This window comes from Andrena cerasifolii, chromosome 11 (assembly GCF_050908995.1).
Source record: "Andrena cerasifolii isolate SP2316 chromosome 11, iyAndCera1_principal, whole genome shotgun sequence".
NCBI lineage: Eukaryota > Metazoa > Arthropoda > Insecta > Hymenoptera > Andrenidae > Andrena > Andrena cerasifolii.
Window position 1 is genome coordinate 11,675,847 of NC_135128.1, and position 20,383 is coordinate 11,696,229.

Here is a 20,383-nt window from a genome sequence, read left to right on the forward strand (position 1 = left end):
AAATTGTTTCCCCTCGGTTGCGCCTCGTTCATTGTTTACGCAGCGTAATGCAGCGTAATGCAGCGAATCGACTATCGATAATTAACTGGCGAACGAGGGAGCGAGCATGTGCGACAGGTGCAACGGTGTTACTCATTAATATTTTAATTATTCAAAATACACGCGCGGGCACGGTTAACGATCGTTCGTGCGTGCGTGCGTGCGCGTGCGTGCAAACGGATTAGGATTTACATGATTTGAGGCAGGTCAAGATCGGGTACACGAACGCGTACAGTAGGTATGCGTGGAAGTGGGCGAACAGGCGAGCGGACGAACGAGCGAGCGGGCACGGGCCTCCGCTTCATTCATAGTTAAGCGGCGCTGTTTATGAACGGGCATACCTATTATGTAATGCATCGTCGGCAACGAGTCTTTTTATATCCGCCACGTGGTCGAACGCTGTATTACGCGTTCCTCGCGTCCTCTTGGGGATCTCGCGAGCTATGCCTGCGGCTAATTCCTGGTAGGCTCCTTTGCGCGGCCACTTGGCGCGAAATCACTGTCCTCCTCTCCTTCGATTATCCATGCTCCGCGCGCTTCTTCCTCTCGTCACGATCGAGCGATCACGTTCCCAACGTTAGTGTCACCGCTCGCTGTTCGTGAGACCGTTCTCTCTCCTCGTTCCCCATTCTTCGCTGTTCGTTCCTTGTTGCTCAGTGCGAGGAAAAGATATTCTTCGATCATAATTATCGATACGGTGCCTTTTGATCGATACGTTTGAATCGACGAGGTCCTTGAATCGCTCTCGATCGCCGATGCGTGGAAGCGGGTTAATTGGAATCGGACTCGCGCGTTCGACGCGAATCGATCATATCGATACGATGGCGACGGCGACAGCCACGGCGACGGCGACGCAAGCAAAGACCCATCTACCGTTCTCTTTTTCTCTGGCTCCCTCCCTCTCAGCTTCTCTCTGGTCGATCGATAAAATTGTGACGAATGGCGTATCATGACGAAGCCGTAAGACCGTCCACGAAATCTCTCGTTGAGAAATTGGGTTACACGGTCGGCGAGTCGGTGCCACGGAACCGCGTAACGATCCAACGTCCCAACATCCGGAATATCTGGCTAAAAACTGTTCTAAACCACTCGAAACAACGATCCCGCATGCAGCTTCGCGAGAAAGGAGCAGTTTAATACCGAATTGCGGTAACACCGTTCGGCGTTAAGTATTAGCGACGACGATAATACGATCACGGTTCGCGTGGTACGACGCCGACGTTTGGCGACCAGTCGATGCTCGCTTGTTCGCCCGCCTATCGATCAACCTTGTCAAAAATAATCGATCGAGTTGACGAGACTAAACCGAATCGCTCGTGTCGACGAACCAGACCAGACGTTAATGCGAACGTCCAGCCGGACCGATCGGTCACGAGTTTTCGTTCTGCCGTACAATGCAGCCTGTCTGAACTGTAGAAAACGAGCACAGTTTGCGGAACGAGTGCATCGAATAATCGGGAATCCTGTTTAACTCTGCATATTTGCCACGCGGGTAAGGCCATCGACTCTAGGCACCACTACGAGGATGAAATCACCACGGAAACGTGTCTGTCTTCTGGTCGCGCCTATTTCGTATTTCCTTAACCTAACCCACGAATGCGTTACAACCTGTTTCTCGAAAGGGCAACCACTTTGAGTCGTCGCGTCGTCGACTCCACCCCGTTGTCGTCGCTGTCGTCGATACCGAACCCTGTCCCTGGTGATGAAAACAACGACGAAGGCGACGACGGCGACGACGGCGCGACGTTTCCTCGCCAAGGATCACTGTCCTCGAAAGGCAACACCACTGCCGCCCCCTCCACGCTCTTCCCACGCAACGAGCCGCGCATCGTCAAAGTCGTGATTCACCGGTTTACACGCGACTTCGATACCGTTACACGCGTGTAGGTTCACACGTAACGCGCGTGTCCAAGCACACCGAAGAAGCGCGATCCCGTCCCACCGACAACAGACCGCGTTACAGCCTCTATGCTGTTGCGAGAGCTTAGCTTCTCCTCGGAATGCTGTTGCTCGGATCGAAAGGGGACGATGGTTGGGGAGAGAAAGCCGCCTCGGATCAAATAGAACAGAGAGGGAATGGTGCGGAGAGTGATCTACGCGCAAGTGGGTGGCACTCCCGGCGCAGCACCGCGCTCATGTAACATGCACAATTATTATTCGCTGTTATCACCATCCACAGCGTGCACCAGGACAACTTTTCTGCTTGTCTCGCGGAGAAAGGTTCATCAACGAGTCTGCTGCTGGTTTGCCCTCTTACGGCTCTTACAACTTCAAAGTGCAGGGTCATTTAACACGCTAGTGCGACGATCGAATGCACACGCATCGATTACGGTAGACCGAGGCGAATCGGATCACTTTGTGTTTGACGGTAAAAAAATAATAGTCAAACATTAAAAAAACTAATTTTTTATTATATATTCGTGACCAGTACACCTTTGGCTTTAAGATTAATAATAGAAAATAAAATCAAACTTAGAAATGTTTCTTCTGCAAACAAAAAACCAAAAGTGAGAAATATCCGATTCACCCCGAAACTTGGGGTGAATCTTATAAGTTTCTGAAAAAAAACTGAAATTTTCGTACCAAAATCTTTAGAATCGACTTAAACAAATCTAATTTAATGACAGTGAAGTCAAGTGATACTACTTAGCACACAGATCGGAAGGATTTTGGCATTTTTTGCAGTCTCTATCAACACAATTCTCGTGGCATTACTCTTCTCAGATAATCTTCTGAAAGTGGACGAATTAATTTTTCACCAGAGTAAATACAACGCCATCTTCTTAAGACCATTAGTTTATTCATTTTTTCGTCATTTCTCTAAATTTAATTTTTATCACAGATTCCTTTATTTTTTTTTAACACCATGATCTCAGATTGCTCTTTTTTATGCACGCACGAATCATCTGTATATAAACAATTATCATATTTATAGTTATAAAAATACTCAAATGAAAATAAAGAGTGATCCGATTCACCCCAAATAACGTGATCCGCTTAGCCCCATATATAAGTATTTCAAAGGGTGTAGATTACATGGTACATATTATGATATAATAGTCTAAATGACATCAAATACTAAACTTGGACACCGTGCAAACTGATAACAATAAACACATTTGAATTTTCAAGCTTACTTTTTATTTTAAATACGAAATTGCAAATTACGTAGGTTAGATTCTGACCAAAATTGTAACGTTCGCACGCGTCCTGAAAACATATGCCAGCTCTAAACAATGACTTAAAACAATTAACGAGCTGTTGTGGTAGGTGCAGGGGAGAGGGACGAGGTAGCATCATTTCTATCGCGACGTCAGAAATATGGACTAAATTCTTATTTTGATCCGATTCGCCCGGTCTACCCTATTCGGTTGATGCGGTAATAAGCCACTTAGAACTTTCATCGGTTCCGTTGTGATTTCGCGTAATTTGCAAGGCGGATCGATGGCATCGACGCGAAGGAACGCGCGCGATCTTGGCTTGAGTGATTCATCGTTCAACACATACATACATAAATAGCGGGAATAACGCGTTCGGTCGCTAGGCGCGAGACGCGAGATGCAAGTAACCCGTCTTACGAGGACAGCTTGTCATCGATACGCGATTCGTGTTTGTCGTTAACTTCGATCCCGTACAACGCCGCCGCACCGTGTACCTACGTACGTAGTCCCCGCTCTCTGGGCGCGAGGCGAACCAACCTCCTCGAAGCTCTGCTGGATCTCGAAATTGAAGACGATCGAAACGGGTGGTGAATCGTGGAACAAAGTACGCGCGAAGATCAAGAATGATTTATGGCACAGCCAGTGCGAGGACGCGGGCGCGGGCGCACGCGATTCTCCCCTGCCATGCCGTCGCGTAGCAGGATGCTTCTGTCCTGCGAAATCCGTGGAGCAACGATGCGAGTAATCTAGCGGGTGATTCACGGAGGAATTTTTCTCCGCGCGGAGGTGAGAGAAAATTTATCGGTCTATCGCGAATACATAAAGCAAGTCGGTCGCGTTTCCGGGCTTCTTCCAGCGCTAACTACGTGCATACAAGATATTCGTTATTCGCTCTAGCCACGTTGTGCGTAGCTAAGTATCTCGGGCGATAGATGGACAAGTGAAAGACGAAGAAGGCGAAGCTCGGAATCAGCGATGTTGCGAAGAGTGAGGATCGAGGAACGAGAGCACGGGGTCCAGGGGCGGATCCAGAGGGGGGCGATAGTGGAGATCAGAGTAAGAAAATAAAGAGTAATAAAGTAGAAAAATATTATGACATTGCGCATTATTCTGTATAAATAATTAATATGAATTGAATTACTTAGGCTATAGTAGCAGATAGAGATATTAAAATATAAATTACAAGCAAATCTTAAATCTCGAAAAAGAAGGTTCAAAAATGTATTTATGTACTTTTACATATTTCGCCCCCTCCAAGAAAGGCTCCTGAGTCCGCCTATGACGGGGTCTACGGTGGAAATGGAATGGCTCAACGACGGAATCGCGTAAAAATGAATACGAATGGAGGATATGGCGGGTTGAAAGGTCGTAAATTAAAGCGAACGTTGTCGCAGGAACGCGCATAGTCGTTCGCTAAGTACTCTCCGCAACAACGCGAACAAAAATGTCTGTCTGAATTATCGTAGCTAAGTATTTCACGCGTCCCCCTTTGATAAACCATTAGTCTGGATCGGTTCGATCGAGAGTCCCGACAAAGAGACGAACTTCCGTTCGCGTTAAATAGAAAATTTATGAACTCGATGGTTACAACGGAAACGATAGGTGCGGTGGGTATCGGCAAACGACCAGAACCACCAGCTTTTCGATTATTCGTTGGTGCGCTGTGTTTCGGTCAACCTATCTTCGCGGTCAAACTCGTTACCGATAATTAAAAATTGTCAAACGCACTTTGGTTGGATCGACGCGTCGCAAACCGCGCGGAATCCAACTCGAAGTAGCCCGAGGGTCACCACCGCGGCTGAATCCAGCAAGGGAAAACAGATATATATGTACATCGATATAAAGAGAGAGGGGTGGAGAGAGCAAGTTGGCTATACATGGTTGCGCGATCATTAGCCAGTGTATTATTATTCTCTGGGTATTAATTGATTTCGAAAATACAATTTTCTGCGCGACCGATCAAAACCGTGCCTGCCTCCCCGCCGCACCCGCCACCCCCATCACCCCTAACCCCTTGTCCATTTACCTATTGCTCTTCCCCGTTAACGAGCTCGTTCTACGTTGCATTTGGCAATCCGCGTGCTCGACAAGCCTGTGGCGGTTCAGTTTCGGTCTCGTCTTCAGGCTTGTCTCGCACCCGTTTCATCGCACGGGCAACGAGACCGAAAGCGCTCGTTGAACGATAAGTTTGCTCACAATGAGCGATCGGGCCGTCCAGCTGAAAACTAAGGAGCAAGCAAAGCAAACGCTTTTGTCCGATGAGAGGTCGCAGCAAATAGCCGATTACCGGGATAGCATTTTCCTGTTGGAACGCGTGCAGGCGGGAAGCGGAAGCAGCAGCAGCAGCAGAAACGTCAAATCGAAAGGTACGCATTGATCGTAATTCGAAGTGCAACGATAACCTTTCGTGGTCATTCGTCGTGCGGTACGATTGCACACACGCGCAATCGATGCGTGAAAATGGAAATCGAGCGAAATGGATTCGTCCGATCGGAAAAGCGAGCGAGCGAACGCGTGACCAACGGAGAGACAGAGAAAGTCGGACGAGCGAACAGTCGGATGGATGGACGGAGAGGCAGAGAGAGAGAACAGTGACAGAGGGGAAAAAAGGAGAGGAGGGAAGGAGGGAACGAGAGAACAACCGAACCGCCCCAGGTCGCGGCAAATTAGCGCCATCACGGATCGCTAATATTTTTTTGCGTTCACGTGAGGTGACTCTTTTTTTTTGGTTTGTCTGTTTGAATTCGTTTCTTGCATGACGTATGTATCTATCACGATAAAACCGATAGCACGTTCATCGAGAGGCATGATTTTGATCAAAGAGTTTTTTTATCGTGAAATTTAGCAAATAAATATTTCAAACGAACCGTTTACCCGACGTTTCCCGCGGTATTCGAGCTTGGAGGTGAGACCTATGATTGACGGGGTAAAAAGTTGCCGAGGTTCGCGCCGAATCTTGACGGATCGCGTTCAGGTACTTGTGTCATCGGGTGCGAATATTCCTAGCCATAGCTTGCCTTGGCGTAGTCGGCCGGCTAAAGTCTCCAAGGTTGAGGGCGTCGGAGCAGAGCGAGAGAGAGGAGGAGAAACGGAGGTTAGCTGGAAGGTAGGTGTCCAGAACGTTAACACGCGTGCATGTTTGGGACCGTTCATTGAAACGTTACGTACTCCTGGTTCGGAAGCAGCGTCCCTCGACAGTTTACAACCACCGACCGCGTTCGTTTACCTCGGTAATAATCTTGTCCTTCTTCCCACGATCCTTCGTACCTTTCGACGGATGGACGTTTGCCGTTTACGAGATCTTTACGATCGGGCGAGATTTAAATGCGCGCGTTAAGCTGGCGTTGGTAGCAGCGCGCCTCCTCGACCAACGCGGGACACTTACGAGACCGTAAACAAACCCTTGAATCGTTCCTTCGACGCGAAACGATCGAGATTTTCTTTGCAACTCTCGGTACGCAATTGCCTTGCGTGTCCTTGGACGTTAATGAATGGAAGAGGCGCGAACAGGAACGCGCTGCTGACCAACTGGAGGTAATTGATCGCAACGCGCTACCGATACGCGTCGCGAGACCAACGGTAGTCGTCGTCACGCGTTACGAGTTACAAAGAAAACCCAGCCGTTTGTTTATCATTCGCGTCCAAGACAAAGTGGAAGCAAACGCAGAGACTCGCTTGGCACCGTTTCGAGTTTGCTCGTAACGAGGAAATACCGAGCGAAGAACAAGCTAACCGGGAAATAGCAGGGAAACAGGGAGGCAGAGAGCGAGAGGGTGAGAGGGTGGGCGCGTGAGGTGGTGGCAGGGCGAAAGGGAGAACGCGGAACCGAGACGGAGAGATCAAGAGACTGAGAGACTGGGAAGTTGAAAGAGAGCCCCCGAAGGCCCGAATATCGATCTCATACATAATTAAATACCGACCCGGCGGAGCATCACAAAGAGAGCTTACTTCGGCTTTGATCTGCTGACAGACGGGGCCCGTCATCGCAGACTTCAATAGCCGCTACTGAATCGCGGGGGTGTGCTATTGACGCGCTAGAACTCGAGTTGCAATTCGCGTTCGCGCTCGCGCGTCTGGCTCGGAACCGCGCACTCCCACGAACCTTGTGTCTGCTCGCTTGTTTACTGCTGCAGACTCGACGCGATACGCGAACAGTCGCCTGCGTACGCGTAGGTATACGCGCGTTCGGCCAACTACACATGCACCGGTGGAGGAAACGCTCACGGATCGCAACAAATTTCTTGGACGTCGCTTCTACGAGACAGGGCGTTCTAATTTTTCACCATCGTCGCGGGATCGATCTGATTGCAATCAGAAATTATTGGAAATTGCAAAGGTCGTCGCGGGGACGAGAACGCACGGCTAATGGAGCTTCGAAATCCTATACAGGTTTTTCCGAACAGAATGACGTCAGCGGTGTCAGCCGCGCGTCAAACGGACGTAGGTATTCGTGGATCCATAATTGGCCCCCACTAAAAAATGCAGAGAGCCAACCGTCTCGGTCGAGAGGGCAACGAGGCAACGTGGATTACGTGTCTGCAAATCCAGCAACTCCCGACGAAATAAACAATTCTTGTCCTTTGCTTCTTCTCTTCCCACGGAATCCACAATGACTCGTCACACGTGTGTCGAAAGCGTCTCACGGTGACAGGGCGGATTTAATCGCGTCCAATGACGTCGTTGCTCGCTCATTTAAATCGGTGAATTATAACCGTCTCGATCCAGTCGAAGGCATGTAAACGTGTACCTATTTGCGATCGAGCTAACCTGTTTTCTGTGCCACTTTCTATTCGGGGTACATATAACAATAGCTTTTTCGGAACTTATTAATGCACTGGTGTTTCAAATGGGATATCCTTCGTAAAATCAAGCGGAACGATACCCTGCAAACTAACAATGAGTAGGTAAGTACCTACTTACGAGTGGGATCTCGCAAAAAAGGAAGTAGGTACGTATGTAGGTATCTGTTTACATACCTATGCGTACACCAGGAATAAGCGATTACCCCACGTTATGGTCGAGGGATGTTTCTGAAACGCGTTGTGCCTCGCGCGCACCGTAATACTACATAGGTATACGTCAACGGTTGCGCGGTCGCAAATCACGGTGCATGCCACGTGGCGGCGCGTTCAGCGTCTTGATCGCCTCGAGCCACTTTTTAACTGTCTGGTCAATGACTGAGTGATTCTACTTGGAGTTATTCTAATCCCTGTTTATTCGATACGCCCTGGCGGATTCGCCCGCTCCAAACGAATCGTGGCTAAGGGTGCACGATGAACGAGTGATCGTCGCTATACAGATCTACGGATTCCAAGGTCAAAAAAGTGTTTGAAAGCTTCAGGAGTGGGTCGATGGAAAATCCAACAAACCACAACGCACGAGATGAACCGAAACATCGCATCCACCGTGGAAGGAAGTGTTACGTGCCCCTGTCTGTGTCTGCTGCGTGAGCGTCCATGTTTCTACACGTGTGTGCGGAGGAAGAGAGGAAGGGAGTAGAAATCTGAACGGGTCACGTGGGCCGAAATAGAAAACTAAAACGCAGAGCGATTAATCTTGCGAGTTTTGTTCGGTAGTGGAAAGGAAATATTCACGGGGGAACAGGTCCTGGTGACGTTTCATCAAGAGAGGAAGAGAAGCGGCACCTGCATAGCTACTTGATGCATTTGTTTACGAGATTCGCGGCACAGGTAACCCGGGATCATTAAAATTCCACGAAACCAAGTGGACTTTATCGTGTTTGCTCTGTGAATACGTAGGCGACAAAAATGGAAGTAGAGACGAGAGGCTGCTCCGCGCGATCTTATCCTCCCGTGAGTAAATTGTCGCGAGGCAGCGGGAGGGGTGCGAGGGGTGGTGAACGGAGTGGGTAGCCTCTCGTTAGGCAGGACTCGAGACGGAGGGTGTCGCGCAGTGACGCGCGCTTGTATCCACATCCACGGTTAATCGCGGGTAGAATGAGAGCGAACTCACCGTGAAGTAGTGGTTCCAGCGCGCAGGAAATGTCAGTCCGGATGAATCGTCGACAGTACCGCTGCTGGTACGTCAGGACCGATTATCCTGGTCGCGTGTACGGCAAGAGCAACGCGGTGCTTGGACGACGAGCATCGGGATGCGCGTTGTCCTCTTTAATTCCCTCGGCACCATATCACCGTGTCATCCTCACGGATCTCCCACCCACGCAAAAGACAATAAAGACGCACCACTCACTGAACTGGTTTGGCGTACGCCTGTCGCCTATCACTCTTTCCTCGAAACGTTTCTCCGGCTAATCTGACAACGCGCACTTCACTGGTGGTAATTCCTTCTCGTGGCGAGTACACGGGGGCAAACGAGCCGGGTTTCGCACGACCGCGAGAGAATCGCGCGGGATACGCGCTCCGAACGGACGAGTCACGATTTCACGGTAACGCGATGCATGACTCGCCGACAGAACGGAGCACAAAAGTAAACACCCTCCCACGACGGCAGCACGTGGCGCACTGACGGCTCCGCGGTCATCTTCCCTAACTCCACCCCCTCCACCGCGCCTCACCATCGCCAGCGATGCGCCGTTCCTCGCCTCGCAGACCCCTCTCCGCGTCCTCCGCTCCCTTCCCAGGCCCCCGGCCACGCTTCTCTCCCGACTCTACCCCGCTCTGCCGCGCTACGTTTCGCTCCGCACCCCGCCGTTCCTTTACTACTACCCCCCGTGCCCTCCCACACCCGCGCACAACCCCATCCAGCCTTCCCCCTGCCCCTGGCGTTCTCGTCCCATTCCGAGCCCGTGCCAAACGGACCATTCCTCCCCGCCTGACCCCTCAACAGCGTCGCAACCGTCGCCCCTTCACCCGCCGCGGCCCTGACCTATCCCCACCTCCGCTACACGCACCGGACCAACGTATTCCCTCCCCACGAGCGCCTCATTCCACCCACGCCCCCATCCCACTCTTCCCAGTGTCACGAAGAGACTCTCTTCCTTGGTCTCGCGACTTCTCTTTTCTTTCTTTCCACCCTCACCCTCTCTCTCTCTCCCCCCCACACATACGGCCAGTCCCTTTTCTCGATCACCCTTGCTTTTCACCTCTTTCCTTTCATTTCAGCGTCCTTTCCTTTCCCACCGCGTCTGCTCGCGATATTCCCTTGCTTTCGCGTCGCGAGTACACCCCCTCCACCTATTCTGTTCGGTCCTCCGGTCGAATCTAGTCTCCGTCTTCCCATTGTCCGTCTATCCGTCCATCGACTCCTCTGCTGGCTTTCTTTTCAATCATTTCGACGTGCGGCAATTTTACTGCTAATACGTCGCGTGCTTCCATTTGCGGCTCGTCCATGTTTTGTTTCTCACAAAATTTCTCTAACAAACGTTCTGATCAAGCAGAGACAACCGCACCCCGACGAAGACAATGGTCGTGTTTCTAGCTGAGAGTGCGAAAGATCGCAACGAAACCTGGTGACGCGGCCGCATTTGAAATTAGGTAGCTACGTAATCCTTCGCGACGATCTCGTTAAAGTTGCTTTCCTTGGGAGTAAAATTTATAAACGGTAATACGATTTGCTTAATAATGAATTATTGCACGCTCGTGATACCGTTTGTAGCAGGGCTTGAAACGGTTCCGAAAATAATTGTTTAAAACTGTGATATAAAGGTTCTGATTAAAACGGTTATGGAGAACTTTTATTCCAAATAACTGTTACGAAGAACCGAAATTTTCAACTATTATCTTTTTCGGTTACGGTTCCTATTTCCCTCTTCATACCAGTTCCATAACCGTTATTTTTTCGGTTTTATATCGGTTCCGAAACGGTTCCAGAATCAATTCTTATATCGACTGTTCCCTAATTGATATCATTCATTATCGTAGCTGTAGATTGCTGTAGATGCTCATCTTTTTTACAAAATCCTTATAGAAACATGACAAACTTTTAACTTCCTATTCTGAATGATATAGTGTGTGTGAATGTAAAAAATGTCTAGCTGATTTATTTATTTCAACGCTTTATTATATATGATATGTATAAATGTTTCTTCTTTTTCTATAAGGATTTTGTAAAGAATATACACATATACAGTAATCTGCAGCTACAATAATTAATTATATCAATTAGGGAAAAGAAGATACAAGAATTAATTCTAGAACCGTTTTGGAACCGATATAGAACCGAAAAAATAACGGTTATGGAACCGATATGAGGAAGATAATAGGAACCGTAACTGAAACAGATAATAGTTGGAAATTTCGGTTCTTCGTAACAGTTATTCGGAATAAAGGTTCTTCATAACCGTTTGGAGAACCGAAATCGATATTATAACAGTTTTCAAGCCCTGGTTTGTAGCCGCAAATATTTCGGTGATGACATTTTCTGCGTTGATGTAACGAGAACCTCTGCACACCCTTTTGCTTTAACGCTAGACTAAACTTTCGTACCTAACTATCATACTTTTTCGCAGCTAGATAAACTTTGCGGGGTGACAGCGCTGAAAGTCGCGAATCCTTTGTACCTACACGTCGACGATTTCCTCGTTTGGAGCGACCTTAAGCGACCGTGGCGAAATGGTGAGTCGACGTCTCGACGAGCACCGAATTGGAGGCGCGTTCCGCTGGCCCTTGTTAACGCAGGAATGTAAATCAACTCGTAATAGCGAGGCAGCCGGGGATTAAGCGACGCGCGAAGACGAACCATGGCACGGTGAGAAGGTACGAAGTGCCGGCAAAGCAAGACAGACGACGACAACGACAACGACAACTAGCGGGCACTGCGACGATGACGACGAGGGCGACGACGGCGACGGCGACGACGTTGGCGGACGGTGGTGACGGTGACGATGGCAGTGGCGGCAGTGGTGACGGTGACGGTGACGGTGACGATGGCGATGGCGATAGCGATGGCGGTGGAGCAGGGTGAGAGGGAGTGAATGGGTGGGAATAGCGGCAGCACCCTCTCCTCGTGGCCCGAAGCATTAGGAGTTCGGTAATAAATCTCGTTGAAAAAACACACGCGCGCACGTACAGACACGTAGACGCGAGCACGCGTTGGTGTGCCGCGTGTAGGTACACGTATTCTCGAGCAAGGGTCTCAGACAGCTCCGTTCTCTTCCTCGCGTATATCTCGTTCGGTCCGTACATCTGTGCTGTTCGAGTACAACGAGCGCGAGAAAGAGAAAAGCCGGTAGAGAGCGTAAGAAGGGATGGGAGGGAGTCGTACCCCTCCAAGCTTTAGATCTTTCCCCCGTCTCGTCTGTTCGTCGAGGAGCACCGCGTCCGATGGCAACGAGGTCGACATGATCTATGCACGCTGTGCAGAGGCGAGTGTCACCGTTTGCTTGATGCATTGGTCCTCACCTGAGCCCTCCCCCTGGCGTCGTTTCTTGGCCGAGCCCACCGACATCCTCCACCCTGACGGATCGAGGTTCGCGGTTCGCGGAACGCGGATGGCTGCTCACCTACGCCTTTTCCTCTCCTATCCGTTAGGATGCTGGTGAAAGTCTCGAGGTCTCGTGGAAATGGAGATCGACCACGTGCATGCTGACCAACTGTTACGAGCCGCAGCGGATGGCACCGTCAGGATCCTAACGATTCGCGGCGAATAGACAAAATCGGAATCCGGGATTCCCAAGGGCGATCGCATTGAGATACCTACGTAGTTATCGAGGGAAAAAAGTAGAGGAACCAAGGGTGGAGAAGGGACCAAGTTGGAGTAGAAGGCCCGACGCGAATAGTACGACGATGGTTACATTCTACGGATCAGAGAGCTCGATAGCGTGCCGAAGTCGAGGCGAACGGCAATAAATCCATTTTTCGTGAAGGGTCGGTCGAGGGGCGAGAGCGAGCCAGGGTCTGATTAGCAGCCTGACTCGCCGTGCAGGATGACAGCCGGTGAGTTATAATATTGCCCATCCATCTATTTATCTACTCCATCGCCTCTCTTCTCCCCAACGCCCTGCTCGTCGCGTCCCTTAGCCCCCCTCGCAGCCCTACCTCTCACACTCGCCCGCCACTCTGCTCTTACTCTAGCCAGCCAACTTTCGCGAGCTTCCTCTCTGCCTGTCCACGCCACACCCTAACGCAGCTTTTTGCAAATGCGAGCTTTCGCTAAAAAACCCCTTCTGAGCTGCAACGACGATGCTGGGAAAAGCCACGAAAGCAAACTCGAACGGACAGCGGAAAGAAAGAATTAAGCTCGCGTGATATCGCGCCGAGGGTGACCCCTCGCAAATCTTGCCGTTGAAGGCGAACGGCGGGACACCTTTCTATACATTTTCAACTGGAAAGACGCGGCGTCCCGAACTTTCGACGGGAACCAGTTCATATATCTGAAGTATGGCTGCCATAAATAAGCGACCTGTCCGTTTGCTCTGTTCGCCCAACCTCTTGCAAATCTTTCCTCTCTTCTCTTTCTTAGCGGCTCGTTTCGTCTTCCTTTCTTCTCCCTGCCCCCGAATATCTTCGGATCGTAATATCGAGGTCGTGCGTACCGAATCTGTCGCCAAAGGGTCTACGCTTCCACCGGGGGCTATCGCAAACGATGAGACGCGGATCTTTCTCTTTCACCTACTTCGGCTTTCCGACGTCCGGCATGGTAATGAGACGATCAAACCCGCTGCATCGCTTTTCTAGGGTTACACTTTGACGAATTGACGGCATCGAATAGTTTTCTTTGCAGATGGTTGACGCGAGAAGCAACAATGCAGTGAAACGAATCGTTTAAAAGAAAGAAAGAAAGAAAGGGGAAAGAGACGGGACTGTGCTCGCGGTACGGTCGCGTTTCTACAGCCGGATATCGGACGAATGAGCGAGCAAGAGAGCGAGCGGAGCAGAGCGGGAGTGATTTATGCTAAGTCGGTGATGCTGGTGAAGCAGGGGCCCGTGTATAGGTACGTGGCCGAGCAGCCATCTTGGGGTCCCTTCGTTTCTCTGAGGACTCGGATCGATTGACAGACCCGTGCCCGATCACCGCTTAACGAACTCACCTCCTCTCCTTTTCGCGAGCTTCTCGCTCTCGGGCTTTGGTACTCTTTCTCCTCCTCGGCTTGTCCTCCTTACTAACGTTTTCCAAACCTATGTTAGACGCACGATCGAACAGAATATCGGTTCTTCATAACTGTTTCAGTCAGAACCGATATATAACAGTTTGAAACAGTTATTCTCGGAACCGTTTCAAGCCCTGAAATCAATATAACTCGAATTTCGACCGTAAATATTGTTCTAATTAGAAGAGATGATTTCGGCGCACTGGTTCGGTCAATTAAGTAATTAAATAAAAGCTATTGTGCAATCTTGAGAATTATCAAATTCCAACGTTTCGGGTCAGTGGTTGTGACCATTTTCAAGGAAAGTTAGATAGCGGAAGAATACTGCGTATGCTTCTATACAAAAATCGCGTTTGCTAGAAACGTGCGACGTCCGAGTTGGTTGAACGGTGACTGAGGTAAACAGTAGACACAAGGCAAAAGCAACTAGAGGGTAAACCAGAGTGCGGCCAAAACGAAGCCAAGAGCGGTAAACGTTAAAGATTTTTAAACAAATTGGAAGGACGAAACTTCAAACCTCACAATCATACTGTCGTAATATCACCAATTATTGCTTATGTGGTAAAAATCCATCACTCATAGGTGTCCAAAGATATAATTACATGACGTTGACAGTAATATGTAATAATGGTCAAACCATAGAAAAGAAATATAGAAACGAAAATTCTAATAGAAAGACTACATCATGAGGCATTACTCCTTCAATATGGTTGCGTAATAGTCCTGTATTTTAGGTGTTTCATACCTGAGATTTACGCTCGGTTGTTTAATCGTATGTAGCGTTTCTAACAGAACTCTCTGATTCAGATTGGCTTCTCTATCAACAACTCTATCAAAGTCAAATCTATGGTCGAACTCAAGTGAGTGTTTCGTTAAAGCAGTGTGTTGGAGGGGAGATAAAAAGATATTTCTTTTGTGCTCATAAATCCGTGTTTCCAAAAGCCTAGAGGTTTTCCCAATATAAATCTGGTTACAACACCCGCGCGTGATTGAGTAGACGATAGAATTTTTAGTCAAGGGTATTTTATCTTTGATTGGAGGAAACAAATGTTTCTGCGAATTATCAAGTTCCATTTGATAATTCTGAAAATTGCACAGTAGCTTTTATTTAATTACTTAATTGACCGAACCAGTGCGCCGAAATCATCTCTCCTAATTAAAGCTAAAACCTGCCGAACGGCTGGAGAATACGTGTTTTTAACCGCGACTGGATTTCTCCGTAAGCTGGAAGTGTGAAGCGTCTCCGACATTCCATTCGTTTCGTTTAGGTAACCGTGAAAACCGCGCTGCGCGCCACGCCACGCCGCTGTCCGTTCTGATTTCCATCCGTCACCGTTGGTCAGATTTACGGCGTCGCAGAGGGGTCCCTGTTGCTTGGGGGCCCTGCCGGTGGGCCCGGGGCTTCCTCGTGCAACAATGAAACCACGCCATTTGTCACAGAGGCGCTTCCTCTGCTTCTAATAAACGTTCGTCCTACCGTCGTGGTACAGTCGTGCTGCAACGTGCAGCACGGATCGACCTTTGCTTTTGCTCCATGGATCGTGATCTCTCGGGCAACTATCTCTTTCCCTCGCCTCTCAGCAGCTCCTCTATCTCTTTCCATCTTTTCCCTTTTCCGTCCCACTTGCCTCGCGGTCCATCGCTGCCTCTCGCTCGTCTCCATACTGGATGGCACTCTGCTCGCCCGCTCGTGGTTCCGAACAACAGATCGAAACGGGAAGAGCGAAGGAGAGGGAAATAGAGGCAAAGAGACAAGCGGCACGATGGGATACAACGTGCCCACGTTCATACTTTCACAAGCCGGCACAATGCACCGGCCCATCGAGAGGAATTGTCATACAAATTGTCGCTTATTCAGCGACGATCCTAAAGCGAGGATGTACGGCCTACGAGCCGGTATCGGTAGCTCGAAAACAACGTCGGGACGACTATTCAGAGAGCTCGGCCCTTGGCGGAAATGCGAGTAAATTCGATTAAAGAGAAGAAGAAGCGAGCTCGGCGCGCGATCGTGAAGAGACAAGCAATGGGCAAAGAGAAAGATTCAGTGTCGGAGCATTCGTCCGACATTACCGATTACCACCCGTCTTGACGCTATTGTGCTCCCGTTGCGGCAGCACACGGGCTGGTTTCTCGCGATGCGATGGCCGATGTCGAGCGCTCTAAAACGCGAGGCTTTCGATCGGCTTCCACGCTCGGAGGTGATTCGTACGAATTTAAACAACGTTCGGCAACAGACACGGGACACGGGTGTTGTATTTGTCCGATAAATCCAGCGCGGCGAGATCGCGGATAAGCGTGCCCGTCGCAAACTTGGCCGCAACGATGATGCGATCGATAGCAGAAAGAGTTATACGCGGCGAAGACGAGGGCTACAAGACCGAGGACGACTCTTAATGATTCGGAGAATCAGCGTGACGGGGTTTGGTTGGTGGTCGCGCGTGAGCGGTTCGCGTCGATACTGTCGCCGAGCCTTATCCGCTATACGTGTGTATGTAACTATGTAGTACGTATGTAGTCTATCGGTGATTCGCGACGAAACAGCGCGAAGAAACGATGATTACCTACGCTTCGAGAGGAGAGACACGGGGCGAAGCAGGATCGGCACCGGTAGTAGCTTTGCCTACCGTTTCCTAAACAGAGGTCATCCACGGTTCCCAGCCGCCGGATTCTTTTTTCTCCCCAAACGTCACCGCCGATATTTATGGCGAGCCATAGAGCCGAGGGGTTCGACTACTCTTCGGGCCTCGCAACACGGCGCGGTGCGGCGCGGCGCGGCACGGCGTGGCATGGCGAGAGCAGAACCAGGGCCCCGGCGTAATTCTGTCAGCGTCACGCTCCGCTCTCGCCTCGACCTCCAACAACTAACAGAAGGAACGAACAACGAGCACGCAGAGGGGGCAGGATGCCGAGAAAAAAGTCACTGGAACCTTTCCAACGTTATCCTCGTGGTAGCGAAAGAGAAACTGCCTCTTGACTCCTTTAAGACACCGTAACGCCAACGCCGACCCGGTGCACTACCGGTCAAGGTTATTATCCAGCGACGCACGCGACTCTGTGTACCGCGCATCTTGCGAATTCACACCACTTTCCTCTCCCGTCCGTTTGCCCTCTCCCTTTCACCCAAGCAGCCGCGCCGCAAAATTTTCCGCGGATGGTTCTACTCCTAGGCAAAGAGCTTTGTCCAACAGTTGCTATCTATCGGGCTACTGACTACGCGCTGCAAGCTCGGAGCTTCGAGGAGGTCCGACGAGCCGAGAGATTTATCGCCCTCCAGTTATAATAGGTACGAAAGCCGAGTTGCACATCGTGGGTGAGTGAACGCGGCGAAGACGAAGGGTTGCTTGCTCCGTGACGAGGCGCTGCGTCTCCAGTCAGATTCTTGGGATTGAAGTCGCGTAATAGCGTCGTATGGCACGCATAAAACTTATTGTTAGTGGCGTGTTTGGCATTCTGAAGCGCGATAGCTGAAGAATGCGTAGCCGCGCCTTCTGCTTTGAGATAAAATCGCGATGGGGGAAGACGCGCTCGGTTAGTAGGATCCTGTCGAGGGTTTTCGTAACGAATTGATTCCAGGGACCGTCCGTGCCCTCTGGTTTGCTCGGTTATACGATATTATACGAAGGAAATGATATGTGGAGGAACGGACGCGCGCACGCACGCAGCTACGGGTGGATGGATGGATGGATGGATGGATGAAGGTGCGTACGAAGAGATCAGGTTTGAGCAGCTGTCTGCAACCACGTCACTCGAGTTCACTGTGTCGGGTTCGCGGTGGAATGAATGCCTTTCATTATGAGTCTTATCTTCTGCCCGATCTCGCCCACCCTTTTTGCTTGCTTCGCGCTGCTCTCCTTTCTTTCCTCTGCCCCCCTTTCTCTTTACTTCACTCGTGTGGATTCGATAGAGCAGAGCTTCGCGTACCCGGAAGACAAGGAGGAACCAGAGGAGTGAATGAAGCAGAAGGAGAAGCGAAATACTATCACCGAACGAAGTACGACCCTCTTTATACCTGAGTGCGCGAGATTTATCGTGGGTAAACCAGCCGAGTTTTTTCTTTGTTTTTTTTTTAGCGGCGCGTCGACGAAGAAGCGCCGCGGCCGAGAGAGGCCCGAGTCTAAGTGCAAGTGAGATGGTCGCAAGGCCACGCGTCGCGATCGGTCGCAGCCAATGGAACAGATATACCGAACTCGTAAAATCAGCCAGGCGTTAAAGTAAACATGCTCGAGCTTCGCGCCGCGGCGCGACAAGCTGCGTGAAAAAAAAAGTGTGAACAAGAAAGGGGGGAGATATGAAACACGATCCTCGCTTAGGGTCGTACGTATGTAGTATTTGAAGCCGACTCGCTTTCCATTCATCCTATTGTAGGCTACGCGGAATCCTAAAACGGAACGTCAAGGCTCCTGCTCAGCTCTAGACGTTTTCGTTTGAATCGGTGCAGCAGCTACTCAGCTATCGAATTTACAAAATCGCTGACTGTATCGAATCAGTGGATTTGATTCACTGAGCCATATCGGAGTACATACCTAAGTACACGTGTATTGTCGTAACCGATCGACGATGAAAGTTGATCGCTGGAGAAGCATTTAGGGTAAAGGCAGGTAATATGGAACGGCACGTAATATGGAACTTCGTAAAATTTCGATAACGAAATAACGAACTTTTCAGGCTATCGTGTGTACTAGATCCCTATGCACAATAGACGATGATACTGACAATTGAGTATCAGTCGGGCATCCATCATTGAAAGAGAAACGTTTAGGGCATAGGGCCCATATACCGGACATTTAGTGATGGCATGAAAGTTATTTAAGAATTTCAACATAGGTTTTCATACATTCCGCGAATTTTTTGCATTCAACTGATTATTAAGCATTTCCGCGAGTTCAGGATTTTTTATTTAAATAAATAATGAAATATTAAAGAGATATTAGTAAAAATGTAAAATAAAATTTTGTCGTCTATTTACCGTGCCCGAGCTACCGGACACTGTCTAGATGCATTATCCACTTAACTAAAACATCTTCGTGAGATTCTGGTCCTGGTTTTTTCTCCTTATATTTGTTCTTAATTTTGACGCGCAACGTGCTCCTTGGAATGTCAAACTGTATGCTGGCTGCATTTACCGAAGATTGATAGGAGGTAATAACCTCTAATGCTTTGTTATTCGAATCTTTACTGTATTCATATTAGGATCTGCCAAATAAACATTTTAATGTTAAAAATTCTCTTAAATGTTCGCAAATATTGTTACTTTAATGTAAACATCTATATCGATTCGAAAATAGGTTAGATTCTTCGAACGTTCACGAACATCCGATATCTGTCGAGTCAACACGAATATTGACGCAGTCCCCGGATTCGCTTTAATTTTTTAGAATATTTAAACTTAGTACTATCGCTACATAATCATTTTTGTACATTATATCAATTGAATTATTATTACATCGACTCTGAAATGTAAGTGATGCTTAGCAATTTTGATAATGAAAATGGTCAAATGCCGATAATTGCTAGAATGAGAATTTCTATACATTTTTTACATGTGTAACCTACGTTAATTATAAAAACCTTCATTTATTTAGAAAACTATAATTTCAAATGTTATTATAAGATTATTATATTTTAATTTATATAGCCTGGATTTTATAAATCACGAAAATGAATAATGCGTCCGGTAATAGGGGACCGTTCGGTATATGGGTCGTTCACCCTATATTTTTCGTGGGGGGTAAAAGTTTCTGAAAAGTGCATGAAACAGTTAAATATTGTAGCGAAGGTATGTTACAAAGTATTATTTTGATATAATTTATCATTAAATATGTGTGTTCTTGATTATTCAACAATAGCCCTAGTAGCATTTCTGGTTGGCCCACAGTACCCCCAAGTTGGGAATTAGTTGGCCATCAAAATGCCAACAATAAATGCTACTAGGGAGTATACCAATAAAATTACTTTCTTCTTAGTATAATTCTTAATTTCTTGTCGGACCATGTGTGTACGTAATATGGAACATACCGAATAACATAGGTGAAGTTGATAATGACGATGACGACGAATTTATTTATTTGTATTTTCTACTTAATAAATCTTTATTTTTAGTAAAAAAAAATAAAGGTTTTTGAATTTTCTTTACAAATTTCCAGGGTGTTCCATATTAGGACCCAGTTTTTCGAAC

The 20,383-nt window shown here is 48.6% G+C and overlaps 1 protein-coding gene across 8 annotated transcripts in view; it reads right to left on the minus strand.

Annotated features, from left to right (window-relative positions):
• Window positions 1-20,383, minus strand: part of Tio (zinc finger domain-containing protein tiptop) — an 88,412-nt gene that overhangs the window by 42,534 nt on the left and 25,495 nt on the right. For 2 of the 8 annotated variants that reach the window (XM_076822985.1, XM_076822978.1), the window contains exon 1: window positions 9,174-9,689. The exons of 5 other annotated variants lie outside the window; for them this stretch is intronic. The gene's annotated coding sequence lies outside the window, so the exon portion shown is untranslated. Of the gene's footprint in view, window positions 1-9,173; window positions 9,690-12,520; window positions 12,542-20,383 lie in introns of those variants that run through there. One more of the 8 variants, XM_076822980.1, reaches the window with a different exon arrangement.